Source organism: Dendrobates tinctorius, unplaced genomic scaffold, assembly GCF_039654945.1.
Source record: "Dendrobates tinctorius isolate UK_male_01 unplaced genomic scaffold, ASM3965494v1 ptg000250l, whole genome shotgun sequence".
NCBI lineage: Eukaryota > Metazoa > Chordata > Amphibia > Anura > Dendrobatidae > Dendrobates > Dendrobates tinctorius.
The window spans coordinates 33,075,991-33,090,102 of record NW_027361917.1 but is presented as its reverse complement, the minus strand read 5'-3'; positions in this window follow the sequence as shown (position 1 = coordinate 33,090,102).

Below are 14,112 nucleotides of genomic sequence, written 5' to 3'. Positions count from 1 at the left end.
TCGTAAATATTTCTGCTTAGCTGTTGGCCTATGGGTGAGTGGCTGGGAGCTTTCTTTTTTATTCCAAGGTCTGGAGTAGGGATAACTGAACAATGTGCTTGTACAAGGATTTGAAAGTGTCTGATGATGGTACATCAGAAAGTGCAAGACATCTGCACCAGTGCCATGGACAGGGTATTGGCAAGCACCACTTCTGGTGACCCTACACTTCTTCCATTTAAGGATTATGGAGGCCACTGTGCTCTTAGGAATCTTGAGTATTGCAGAAATTCTTTTGTAACCTTGGCCAGCTGTGTGCCTTGCCACAATTCTGCCTTTGAGCTCCTTGGCCAGTTCCTTTGACCTCATGATTCTCATTTGGTCTGATATGCACTGTGAGCTGTGGGGTCTTATATAGACAGGTGTGTGCCTTTACAAATCAAGTTCTATCAGTTTAATTAAACACCGCTGGACTCCAATTAAGGAGTAGAACCATCTCAAGGAGTATCACAAGGAAATGGACAGCATGTGACTTAAATATGAGAGTCTAAGCAAAGGGTCTGAATACTTATGACCATGTTAAATTTCAGTTTTTCTTTTTTAACAATTATGCAACCATTTCTACATTTCTGATTTTTCAGTCAAGATGGGGAGAGTGTACATTACTGAGAAAAAAATGAACTTTTTTGAATTTACCAAATGGATGTAATGAAACAAAGAGTGAAAAATGTAAAGGGGTCAGAACCCTTTCCGTACCCACTGTATGTACTGGTCAGGTTAATATAATACCTGATAGTGTTTTATACATATCTCCCTTCAATATTTTTAGTCACATAAACGATTTGTGGACCATTGTGGATTGTTTATTGCATCTACTACTGTTTATCGATTTCTCCAGTTTCAGCCGGTATGCGGTCTCAATACATTTGCAAAGTTACAGCAGATGGATGGGCTTTGAGTACAGGTATGTGCAAGTTTGTTTCACTGTAGTATGTAAGCTCTTTTTGTTGCTTAACTGGTTTGCTGTGACATTAATATTAATATTGTTATTGTTTATTTATATAATCCTATTTTATTTCACAATGCTGGTTTTACTCCTTGAAAGTCATGAGTGTCCATTACTTCGAAAGTTGGATAAAAATGTGGGGAAGACATCCATTGAGTGAAGCTGAATTGTAAAAGATTGCCAACGCCTCAAATTCTGAAGAAGATATCCATCTGGAGAAAGGGTCAGAAGAAGAGGACCACATAAGTAATGAGGAATGTGTTTACAAGAATTCTGATTCTGAAGTTGAATCTGATGAGGCATGATACCCAGATAACTAGTCCAATGCAAGCAATTCAGTTTAAAAATAATCTAATTTGGAACTTGCAACCTTTTGCTCAGGCAGGAAAATTGTCCTTTGCTAACACCAAACAATTCTCTAATAACAAGCCTCTATTAGAGGAGTTTGGGATAAATGGATAGAGATTCTTCCAAAATTAAACAACACTGAAGAAAGTGTCACTGTGGATGAAAATTTGTGGCATTGCGAGGTAGGTGCCTGTTCAAACTATGTTTACTGAGCAAGCCAGCTAAGTACAGTATCAAGATATGGACATTTTGTGACAGCAACAGTTTGTACGCTCTAAACGCTTAGGTATATACAAGGAAAAAGCCAGGAGAAAAACCTGAAAAGAATCAGGGCAGGCAAGTCTTTTCAGACTTGACGTATGGACAACGAGGATAAAATGTGACATATGACAACTTTTTTACATCACACCAACTGGGGCAGCTGTTTCTAAAACGAAAACTTACAATGCTGGGAACTGTAAGAAAAGGCAAGCCTGAACTGCAGAAAGGTGTCTTTGGTAAAAGAGATGTTCATAGTTCAACATTTTACTTTAATGTTGATATGACAGTTGTTTCTTACATTCTCCAAAAAAATCAAACAAGTCTTTCTGATGAGCACGATGCACCATGACAATGCAGTAAGTAGTCGAGATGACAAAAAGCCACAGATGATAATAGATTATAATTCCACCAAAGGGGCAGTTGATACACTAGATCAACTAATAGCTACGTACACAAGCAAACACAAAACCAATCACTGACCAGTGTTTTTATTTTATAACATTATTGATGTATCTGCCGACAATGCATTTGTTTTATGACGTGAAATAAACCCCGATTGGAAGGCCAGTAAATTGCATAAACGAAGATTCTTTCTGGAAGTTTTGGGATAGTCACTTGTTATGCCTTCTATTGTAGGAAGAAAAGTAAAACCCTGAAGTGAAGAAGCAGCAGCCATAGTAAACTGTATCCAGCAGCATTGTCAACAGGCACTGGAAAAAGCAGAGAAAGGAAAAGATGCATTATTTGTCCATCTTTGTGTGATAACACAAATATTACATGTTCTAGTTGTAATAAGAGGGGAGAGAAAAAGACAAACGCACAGTCCCATGTAATGTAAAAATACAACAAATCTTTATTAAGCATTAATGAAAACAGGTAGGAGATAACATGTATACACAACATATGCAGAACGTACATGGACACAAAAGGCAATAGATTATAACATACCTCTAAAAGACCCTGTCTGTTACTTTAGTGTCATTAATCAATACATTTTGTGTGCATTTTTGTACATACTTCATAGTTATGCAATGTCTTTCTATGAGCTACTGTTATTGTGTTCTAGTTGCAGTAAACATTTATACAAAACACATGTGAGTTATTTCTGTGCGGAATGTAGGAATGCCTGAATATAGCAATAAGTGAACCCGTACAATCTTTTTCTAAAGAAAATAAAGCAAACTGAAGTTTTTCATTTTCATTTTTCATTTGTGTTTGACCGACCATGTTCACATACAGTTAAATAATAGAACTGGTATTCAAATAATACGCTTAGAGTAGCTAAGTGTCAAAATGAAAAGACTTTAATAGGTCATATTGACCAAAACAGTACAAGTGCATAGCCAATATGAACAGAACAACAGGGTTCAACTGCATGCATTACAATGGTCAGTTTATCAAACAAAAAAATGTTGTGAACTGTAGCAGGCCAAGTGATTTTTACAAATTTTAAACCACTTTAATTTTGCACAGAACACGTTAAACTATATGGATAACAACAGTCAATTTTTGGAACAAAAAATGTTGTCACCTGTTGCATGGGGAAGGGAATGGAGCATTCAATACGAGCACAAGCCAATGCTCAACGAGTGCCGAGCATATCCGAACACCCGGATATTCGAGTGATATCCGAGTATCACCAAGCACGTTTGCTCATCACTAATAATAACATTTTTTCTATTCTTGATGAGCACCTTCATGGACTAAAGGAACATTCTCACTCCTGTCTAGAGATGAGCAGAGTGATCCACTGATGATCAAGTTTGAGTCGAATATCCTGTAGCTTGTAGTTTTATGCTTTTTTAAACATTGAAAAAAAAACTTGACTGGCACTATTTCCCACACTACTGAAGCATTAAAGAGCAGGCTAATGTCTTTACTTAACTGCACTGAATTACCAATAATGCCCTGCAGCTATGACATCTAGCAGGTTACCTTGTACAGTGGTGGTCATTACCTGGGCCATCTGAAATCATCTTTTCCCCGTGGAGCACAGTTTGTATACAGTTTGTACAGCAGCACAGTTGTTTTCCATCTAGTGTAGAGTGTAAGCTCTTGAGGTCATCAGGGTCCTCTCTCTCTCTCTCTCTCACGCACACTCTGTCTCCTCTGTGTCCTCTTGCTGTCTTCTAACATAGAGTGTAAGCTCTTGAGGTCATCAGGGCCTTCTCTCTCTGTCACGCACACTCTGTCTCCTCTGTGTCCTCATGTTGTCTTGCTAACACAGAGTGTAAGCTCTTATAATCACCGAGGTACTCTTTATCTCTCCTGTAGAGTGTAAGCTCTTATGGTCAATGGAGTCCTCTCTCACGTAGAGTGTTACCTCTTATGGTCAGTGTGGTTCTCCCTCTATCTCCTCTTCCCGATGTGTACATTCCAAGCAATTACTGCAGATGTAGTCAAAAATCTAATCTTATTCAATGGAAAGTAACTTATTGAAAGTTCGTAAACCATTACAAATTTGTAAAGTTTTTGTAGACGAAGTAAAACCACAAATCACTGATCCTCTACACTTTAATCGTCATAATCCGTATTAGAATCAAACATGATTGGTACTATACAAGTTTGCCTTTTGTTAGTTTTCAAAATGACTGTAATAATACTTTGAGAAACCTCACCCTTCAGCAAAATAAATAGCAATATAAGTATCATGCTAAAATTAAAAAATGTAAATTACTTATTAGAAACAGAAGAAAACTAGTTGGCAACTTTATTATCACCGTAAGCCTTCTAAAACTGCCACTACATCTGTTATGAATGTGTGCATTTTAATCAAATTCTTTATAGATTACTAGGTATTAAAATTTTAGTTTCTGAACAGACAAGGTTGTAAACTGCAGTTTAGTTTATTATGTTTTAACACAACTTGGAAAATTTACATTCATAAAGAGGACCCTGCTCAGCATCCATCTAAACATCATTAGGTAATGTTTGAATATAAAAATAACTGTAGTGCATTATTCATTTAAGATTGAATTCTTATGTACTTGAGTTTTCTCCCACATTGATTTCAACTCTGTCAGTTACTACTTTAGCGAGTGCTGTAATAAAAATAACCAATATGTATAATAAAATAATCCAAAACAATTGTCCACAAATCGGATCAAAATGCTAAAGAAATAACTATTCACAAGAATAGTGGGGCAGTAGGTGGATTTTAGTGGTAATTAAAGAGATTTGCAAGACCTTGGACCAGTGGCCACATGGATGTTACTAATGGCCGACATCCCTAATGTCTCTTATAGCTATGTAGCCTCTTTGACTTCATTACAACGTGGTACAACAAATGCATGATGTCATACCAGGCTCATTAATCAAAAGAAATGTTGGGGATGATGGCAGGAAGTAGGTGGTTTGCAGTGGTCTCATCCCTTATTGCAGGAAGTTGATTGTTACTATTGTTTTATTAGAAAGGTTTCTTGAGGACATTCACAAAGCTATATCCAAAGAAGGCTGTCTTATTGTCACTTGCTGCAAAGTATAGAAACGACGTATAAAAGAAAATAAAACAAAATGTAGCAAAAAATGGGAATATTATTTTGTATCTGTTTTTCTATTTATAAAGACAGTAACGCCATGAATTTTAGGGGAAAATTGCAATGTCTATGGGACACCTGTCATAAGTGGATTGAGAACAAAATCTATTTACAATTATGTCAGGAATTAAAATCTTTACAGTATGGTTTACCTCTCATTTTATTGCATGTCTGAATAATATCAAAATGTGTTTCTCATGAAAATCTCTTTCACAATTGTTATTTAACTAAATAATATAATTTCAATGGGATTTTTAATCTTATTGTTTCATAAATTTTAAGATTGAAGGTAGACTTAAGCCCATCAAGTTCAACCTATAGCCTAACATGTTGCTTTAGAGGAAGGAAAAACCAACCCCATGAGGCAGACACTAAGCTCTCCATATAAGGGGAAAACCTCTCATATTATATTTTTCAAGAAAGGCATGCAGACTTTTCTTGAAATTTAGTAATGAATCAACCATTATAACATCATATGTGCAGAGAGTTCTATAGTCTCACTGTGCTTACAATAAAGAATCTGCATTTGTGATTATGAAGACACTTTTTCCTTCTAGACGTCTCAGGCCTAAGTGTAAAAATATCATTAGAAAGATCTCTGTACTGTTCCCTCATATATTTGCACACTGTTATAAGTCCACCCCTAAGGCTTCATTTTTCCAAACTGAATAACCCCAGGTTTAGTAACCTATCTTGTTATTGCGGTCCACCATTCCCTTAAGACTGCTTAGACCCATGTGTCTTAAACAGTGTCTTCCCCCCTCCCCCAAATCCCACAATGAAACACAGACAGGCCGAGTTGGGTTGAAACAGGTCAGTCACAGTTTATTAATTACATAGGTAGAGAAAGGCAATTACACTTCGCAGCGTCTCATAGCCATAGGCCCTGTCCCCTACCGACATGCAAGCCGGCCAACGAGCGGTCACAAACCTTTGCCTTACTATACAACTTCCGCTGTGACTTAATATCATCAATTGTATGTATGTATGCATTTATTTTAATTACACAATATAAAACACAGAGTTGAACATATAAGGGAGGGAGGGTGGGAGAAACAGCTTCCAAGGGTCAGCCGGATGGTGGAAAGAGAAGGAACTGGCATTTGGTTCCTGGATTTAACCCTTGTAGGTATGGCAGGATGCCCCTTCCCCTTTAACACCATTGATCAGTTGGGCATCCCACTTAATGCATCATCTGGGGGGAGTAGAGGGAGGGGGGAATTGGTCACTGAACTATATTCCTTCTGGTTTTAGTTCTGAGGGGCTCCACAGTCAGAGGCACATTCTTGAATTAGTACTGTGCCTACCATTATCTTGGTTATTCTTCTTTAACTATCATGTTATGATGTAGATATTTAGTCCAGAATTATAACTTATGTACTAATAAATACACAAGCAATTCCTAGCTTACTATATGCACACCACCAGCAAGCAATGTAGGCAGGCAGTTATGGGGGTTTTCATTGGACAATATGAGATGGATACAATCGCATATTCAAAAATAAAATATTTTATTCTTTAAGATCCAAGTTTGGCAAAAATGACTGCAATACATTTTCAACAGCCGTTAATTGAATGTCATAATGAAAACTCTTTTAGCTGCTTCTTAGTAAAACAATTTTTAGGTGGAACATAATTGGTTATTACTAGTGATGAGCGAGTATTCTCGTTACTCGAGATTTCTCGAGCATGCTCGGGTGATCTCCGAGTATTTGGATGTGCTCGGAGATTTAGTTTCTGTTGCCGTAGCTGCATGATTTGCGGATACTAGACAGCCTAAATACATGTGGGAATTCCCTAACAAACAGGCAATCCCCACAAATCATGCAGCTACGGTGACAGAAACTAAATCTCAGAACTCTTCCAAATACTCGGAGATCACCTGAGCATGCTCGGGGAAACCCGAGCAACGAGCATACTTGCTCATCACTAGTTATTACATATCTATTTAAAGGCTTACCTGCATTATAAATTTTGTTATCTGTCTGCAGACCCTTTGTTATAGTCAATAGTAAAATCTCGGACCCAATTCAACAAGCAGCAATTGCCAGAATTCTGTAAAAAAAAAACTGCTTGAAGTGTTGCAACATTTTTATGCAATGTGTAGTAGTGCCAGCCTGCCAACCTGCAGTAGTGCCAAAATCTTATGCCAGTCATGACTAGCTTCTACAAAATCTTGAAAAATAGGTGGAGCTCAGATGGAATGGTATGTGGCCAAGCACACCTGACAAATTTAACATAATTTATGCCACAAAAGTAAAGTATGTAAAAAAAAGTAAATAGGTACGCTCCAAGAGTACATTGCTGGTAATGACACATGAAAGATGAACGCCTCCCAATGAATTTTGAGCACCTAACTTCAGCACTCTTTAAAGTCACATCGGAGAGGAAACATCAGCTGAGTTTCACAATTGCATTAACTCCCGTGCATGTGAACAAGAGTTATGGAGTCCACTTTGCCCAGCAAACTGTACTATTTTTGTAAAACAGTCAGAGCCGCACCCATTGTGACTTACTTTGGACTGTTATTCCTATCTCAATTATTTAAACTTTATTTATAGTAAGTAAAAAGAAGAAACTTAATTATGTCTACAAAATGAGTTTGCAAAAAGAAAAATCCGACAACAATTATTTTTATTTTGTAATGGAAACCAATGAAATGAGTTTGCTGCAAAGTCTCATTGAAAGCAGATGGCAATATCTTATATAGTTTGTCTAAAGTGCATTACATATCACAGGAGATACCTCTACAATTAAAGAAGGCCTGTGGCTCAGATGTTTGGAAAACAATATTGGCACTTAAAATCCTAATTTATAGCATCATAAAATTTTTATAGTGAGACATAAAAACTAAAGAGCAAAGGCATTAAGACCAGCCATAATATTACTATGGTGAAAAATGTCTTCTGCAAAATAATTTATTTGTCATTTATTCAAGAAGCAGATTTGAAAGTACAGCTTGAATTAAAGAAGTCATTCCCATTTGGTGAAATATTATGGAGCATACTAAAATATAAGGCTATGAAAAAGTCGTAATTGTATTTTGTCCCAGTTCGAAAAACTGAGAAATGTAACCTTACGGTGGCAATCATTTGTATCCAGACAAAATAATTAGCACACTGATGTATGATTTGTCCAATGAATTTAGAAAACTGTCTCCTTAAACTTAAGCTATTAGTGACAATAGTAGGATTAATTTAGAAATAGGTCCAGACAATTATTCTTCATGTTTTTATAGTTATACTTCTAATTTTTTTTATAGATTCCTAGTTGTTAAGTTAAAAAAGACACAGGTCCATAAAGTTTAAACTATAATCCAAACATGTCTGTATAGGAAAATTGTGAAAAGCCTCACTGTGCCATTGACAAACAGTGTGCAATAGGCAAAAGAAAAGGAGGATTGGTACATTAAAAGATAAAACTGTCTTTTATTTCATTTTGTTTAAAACTGGGATCTCCGTTGTTAAAATTGAGAACGATTCTGTCGCGTTTCTGGCATAGCTGCCCTTTTATAATCCAAACATGTTGATCCAGCAGAAGGAAAAAAACACCTATGAGCTAGATGCTTTTTGCTCCATATTAGGGAGACAATACCTTCAAGACTCCAGATATTGCAATCTGCCTAGTTCCCTGCAATTAATAATAACAATAATTGTATTTCTATAGCGCCGACATATTCCGCAGCACTTTACATTTCAGAGGGACTTGTAAAGACAATAGACATTACTGCATAAAAATAAACACATAGATCAAAACAGATACCAAGAGGAGTGAGGGCCCTGCTCGCAAGCTTACAATCTATGAGGAAAAGGGGAGACACAAAAGGTAGATGGCGGCAATTGCTTTCATTGTTCGGACCAGCCAAAGTGTAAGAATTGGATGTTAATGTAATGCTGCGTATGTAACAATAAAGACACAGAGGGCTATTAAAAGCATAAAGCATGAGAGAACATGATGTGAAGAACCAGGTTATAGTAAAAATTTTGAATGGGCAACACAGGGATAGTTAGGTTAGTGCGTTGAGGCTGTAGGCCAGTTTGAAAAAATGCGTTTTTAAGGCACGCTTGAAACTGTGGGAATTAATCGTAATAACCTGGATAGTGCATTCCAAAGAATTGGTACAGCATGTGAAAAGTCTTGGAGATGGGAGTGGGAGGTTCTGATTATTGAGGATGTTAACCTCAGGTCATCAGCAGAACAGAAGGCATGGGTAAGGTGGTAGACTGAGATGAGGGAGGAGATGTAGGGTGGTGCTGAGCCATGGAGTACTTTGTGGGTGAGGGTAACAAGTTTGTACTGGATTCTGGAGTGGATGGGTAACCAGTGTAATGACTGGCACAAGGTAGAGGCATCGGTGTAACAATTGGTGAGGAATATGATCCTGGCTGCAGCATTGAAGATAGATTGGAGAGGGGAGAGTTTGGTAAGAGGGAGACTGATTAGTAGAGAGTCATAATAGTCCAGACGAGAGTGAATAAGAGAAACAGTAAGAGTTTTTGCAAAGTCGAAAGTAAGAATGGGTCAAATTCTGGAAATGTTTTTGAGGTGCAGTTAACAAGAGCGAGCCAGTGGTGGGTAAATGAAAGCTCGGAAACAAGTATGACCCCAAGACTGTGGGAATCTTGCTGTGGAGTAATGGTGGAACCACACATGGTAATGGCAATGGCAATGTCGGGCATAGGTAAGTTAGTAGAGGGAGAAAACACAAGGAGTTCAGGTTTTGATAGGTTCAGTTTCAGATAGCGGGAGGACATGATGTTAGAGACAGTGGAAAGACAATCACTGGTGTTTTCTAAAAAGGCAGGCGTAATGTCAGGAGAAGTGTATAATTGGGTGTAATCAGCATAGAGATCTTACTGGAAACCAAATCTACTGATTGTTTGACCAATAGGGGCAGTATACAGAGAGAAAAGAAGGAGTCCTAGGACTGATCCTTGAGGAACCCCAACAGTAAGGGTAAGGTAAATGGAGGAGGAGCCATCAAAAGATACAGAGAAGGAGCGGTCAGAGAGATAGGAGGAGAACCAGGAGAAAATGGTGTCCTTGAGTCCGATGGAGTGGAGCACAGTGAGTGGAGCTGATGATCCATAGTGTCGAATGATGCAGAGAGATCCAAGAGAATTAGCAGGGAGTAGTGACCTTTAGATGTAGCTGATAGTAGATCATTAGAGACTTTAGAACCAGCTAGTGCAGGTTGTTATAGTTGACCCAGGGATGGCAGCAGCAGCCAGACCAACAGCACTAGCTTAGGCAAGACGCCGGGATTGACGTCTTTGCTGAGCAGCCTCCTCTGTGGTTGGGTGTTATGAATGAGTCACCAGAGGAGGAAAAAACAAAAACACAAGCTAAGTCCAGAAAACCGGAGAGGTTAGTAGCTATCGGATTGCAGACCCCTGATCCTATACACCACAACTAACAGTAGCCGTGGGGCGTTCCTACGGTGCCCTAGACCCCTCGTCACAGCCGGAGAACTACATAAGCCTAAAGAAGGAAAGGGGAAATCTAAACTGCCCCAGAGCAGACCCCAAAGCAATAGACAGCCCCCAACATGTATTGTCGGTGAAAAACAGATGAAAACACTAACACAGACAGAAAGACAGGCTGAGCAAACGATAGGGCCCAACTAACTAGATAGGACAGGACAGAAAAGATGCTGGCTGCAATCCACAAAAAACCTGCCAAAAATAATGTCCCAACCGTCTGATAGGAAAAAAGGCCCTGAAGTCGCTAGACTTCAAAATCACTATATCAGCACTCAGGTATATTCTGAAAACAGAGCAAAGAGATCAACTGATCAGAGACAAAAATGGAATTCAGCCAGTCCCAACCAGGACTGGCTGAATACAAACACTAAGGAAACAAGACAAAATCTCATGGAACAATAGCAGGGAAAAAACTTAGCTTTTAGTAGACAGGAACAAAACTGGATGCAAGAGCTCAGAGCAGAAAGGATCACCAGCAGCCCTGCAGGGCGTCGGCTGCCTTATATCCACTCAGAAATTCCAGTTGTCCAATCACACTCCGCCTGTTCAGATGACAGGTTCTTCCCATCCTAATCAATTTCACTACCTCTCTTCACCAGCAGAGGGAGTTCATCAGACATCAAACGTGAAGGGGAGAATGAACTCACAACAGTTGGGAGAGAATGGGAGACCACTGAAGGTAAGGCTCGGGATCCTCTTGAGCAGAGACGGGAACCCGACACCTAACAGTTCTATGGATAGGAGGTGCAGTTTCATCCGGGCTACTTTGCAGGGTTTCGTTGTAATGCTTCAGTGCAGAATCAGGACATGAGAGGTAGGAGACAGGTGCCAATGATGAGCGCAAGTTCTTCATAAGTTTCTGAGTGTTAATGGCCTGTATATTTCTATAAGTGTGGAAAGTATGAGTGACTTGAGCAGAATGGCAGTTCTTGATAGAGAATGAAAGAAGGTTGTGGTCAGAGAGTGGGAGAGGGGAGTTTGTGAAAACATCCAATGAGCAAAGCTGAGAGAAGACCAAGTGAAGGGAGTTTCTGTCTTCATGCATTGGAGAGTTAGTAAGCTGCAAAAGGCTGAAGGAGGAAGTTACAGATAAAAGGTGAGTAGCAGATGGGGAGAGTGGAAAAGCAATGGGGATGTTGAAATCACACATGATGAGGGTGGAGATGTCACAGGAGAGAAAATGTGGAAGCCAGGTTGCAAAGTGATCTAGGAACTGATAGGAGGGGCCAGGAGGACGATACACCACCGCCACTCGCATGGAGAAGGGGAAGTAGAGTCTGATAGCATGGACCTCAAAAGAAGGGAAGGCAAGTGAGGGTACTTGAGGGATAACCTGAAAGGTACATTTGGGTGATAGGAGCAGACAAATGCCTACACCAGCTCTGTTTCCGATCTTGGGGTATGAGGAAAGTGTAGTCCACCTTATCAGAGAGCAGGTGTGGTGATGCCTGACTGCTGGATCCAGGTTTCAGTAAGAGCCAGAAGGTTAAGGAAGAAGTTATGGATGAAAGAGAGTTTATTACACATTGAGTGAGAATTTCAAAGGGCACAATTGAAAGAGACAGAACACATGCAGGGAATATTAATAATATTAGAAGGGTTTCTGAGTGTAGCAGTTGGGGGGCTTGACCTGCCATAACATGGGGGACCGAGGTTGGGAGCGATATCTCCTAAGACTAGGAGAAAGGGGATAGAAAGAGTGAGCAGATGGTTAAGTGATTTGTGAGAGTGTCTCTTTTGTTGTATGGTGGGACTGAATGGATCTGTGCAGTTTAGCAATGTGAACACAGCATGAGTGCTATACATAGGAAATGAGAGGGGCTGATATGGACGGAGTATAAAGAGTTAATGCAAGGAGGGTGGATGGAAGTGAATGCAGCAGCCAGGATATACATTATACAAATGCATATGGTAAATATTTGTGGTAGTCCAAAAGTACTGGGAATAGGTTTGTATGAATGTCTTACCTGTCTCCTGCCCTGTCTAACTGCCATGGTATAACTGCCAAGTACTTTGATGAAGTGTACTTCAATTAAATGTACAGAAATGCTAACCCCTGCATAAATGCTTCCCCAGGCTATGCCTCAATATATATGAGGCTAGCTCTAAGATATCTCACTATTTTACCTCATTAGCAATCAATCAGCCTAAGTTAAGACAGCAGGACACAATAAATGTAGTGAACAGATTAACAAATGTGCAGGCCTACATGGATCATAAACCACTTTGAAAAAAGTTACATGACCTCACAGTGTTAAGGGACAAGCAAAGTAAGTTGAATAAGCTAAACACCTAATTATGTCTCATTGCAGAATTCTAATACCTACAACCTCATATATTTCCCACAACTCCACTTGGATCTCCTACTATGATGTATGCTTCTTTCACCAGGAGTTATATTAATTCTATGAGTGGCACTGTGGATGGAGGACACATCAAAGCCAAAACCTCTGGGTGGCACATACTCTATCCAGCTAGAAATATTGATGTGGCTGGGATCTGTAGTGCTACCCGGTATGGCAGTACTGGTATGTGCGCTGCATTGTAGGTGTGGTCAGTTCCATTCTGTGGCCAATAGGACAGCACTACACCATACTGAAATTTCCAGCATAATGCAGAGAGCGGTCAGTTATAGTTTATACTTCCTCTGGTTTCAACCTTTTATACAGCACTCATGGGGCGTCCTCCCAGGGCTGTGGGGTACTCAGTACCGGGCCGGTCTCTCCAAGGTGAATGTCACAGCAGTGGTGACCCTGTCCGTGGCCCTGGGCACCCGTGTAAAGGGGGGTTAAGTGATGAAATAAAGTTTATGAGTGGATGATTCGTGATGCCACCTGTGGTGTTCGGTAAAGGAGATGTTAAGCCGACACTGCAAGCAGATCCTCTGGGACAGGTGTAGTGCAGCAATGATGGTGTGGCCCTCCACAGGTAGGGCTGTAGTCCCAGGGCAGAGTAGGTGAAGTGACGGTGAGGGGAGACATGGATGGTGCAGTGTTAGGCACAAAGATGTAACAGTGCTGAATGGGTTGGCACAGGAATAAGTGAAGGACACCAGGGCATGTAGTTCCAAAGCTTTACTCACAGTCTGTTGTGCATGCAGGTGCCCGCATCCGTGCCGGGTCCTCCGGGTCAGGGGCTCAGCCAACCTCCAGGCAAGATGAAGTGCTCCCTTCCAACACTCCGCCAACATATGTGCCTTTTCTGAACGTCTCCCTTCTTGCACCTATAGTGAAGTACTCACAGTACTGAGTTACACTGGAGTGTTATGATTGAGTCACCGTAGGAGGCAAAAACAGAAATGCTAGCTAAGTCCAGAAAACCAGAGAGGTTGGCAGCTATCGGATTGCAGACCCCTGACCCTATCCACAACAACTAACAGTAGCCGTGGGGGGTTCCTACGATGCCCTAGACCCCTCGATCACAGCCGGAGAATTAAATAGGCCTAAAGAAAGAAAGGGGAAATCTAAACTGCCCCAGAGCAGACCCCAAAGCAATAGGC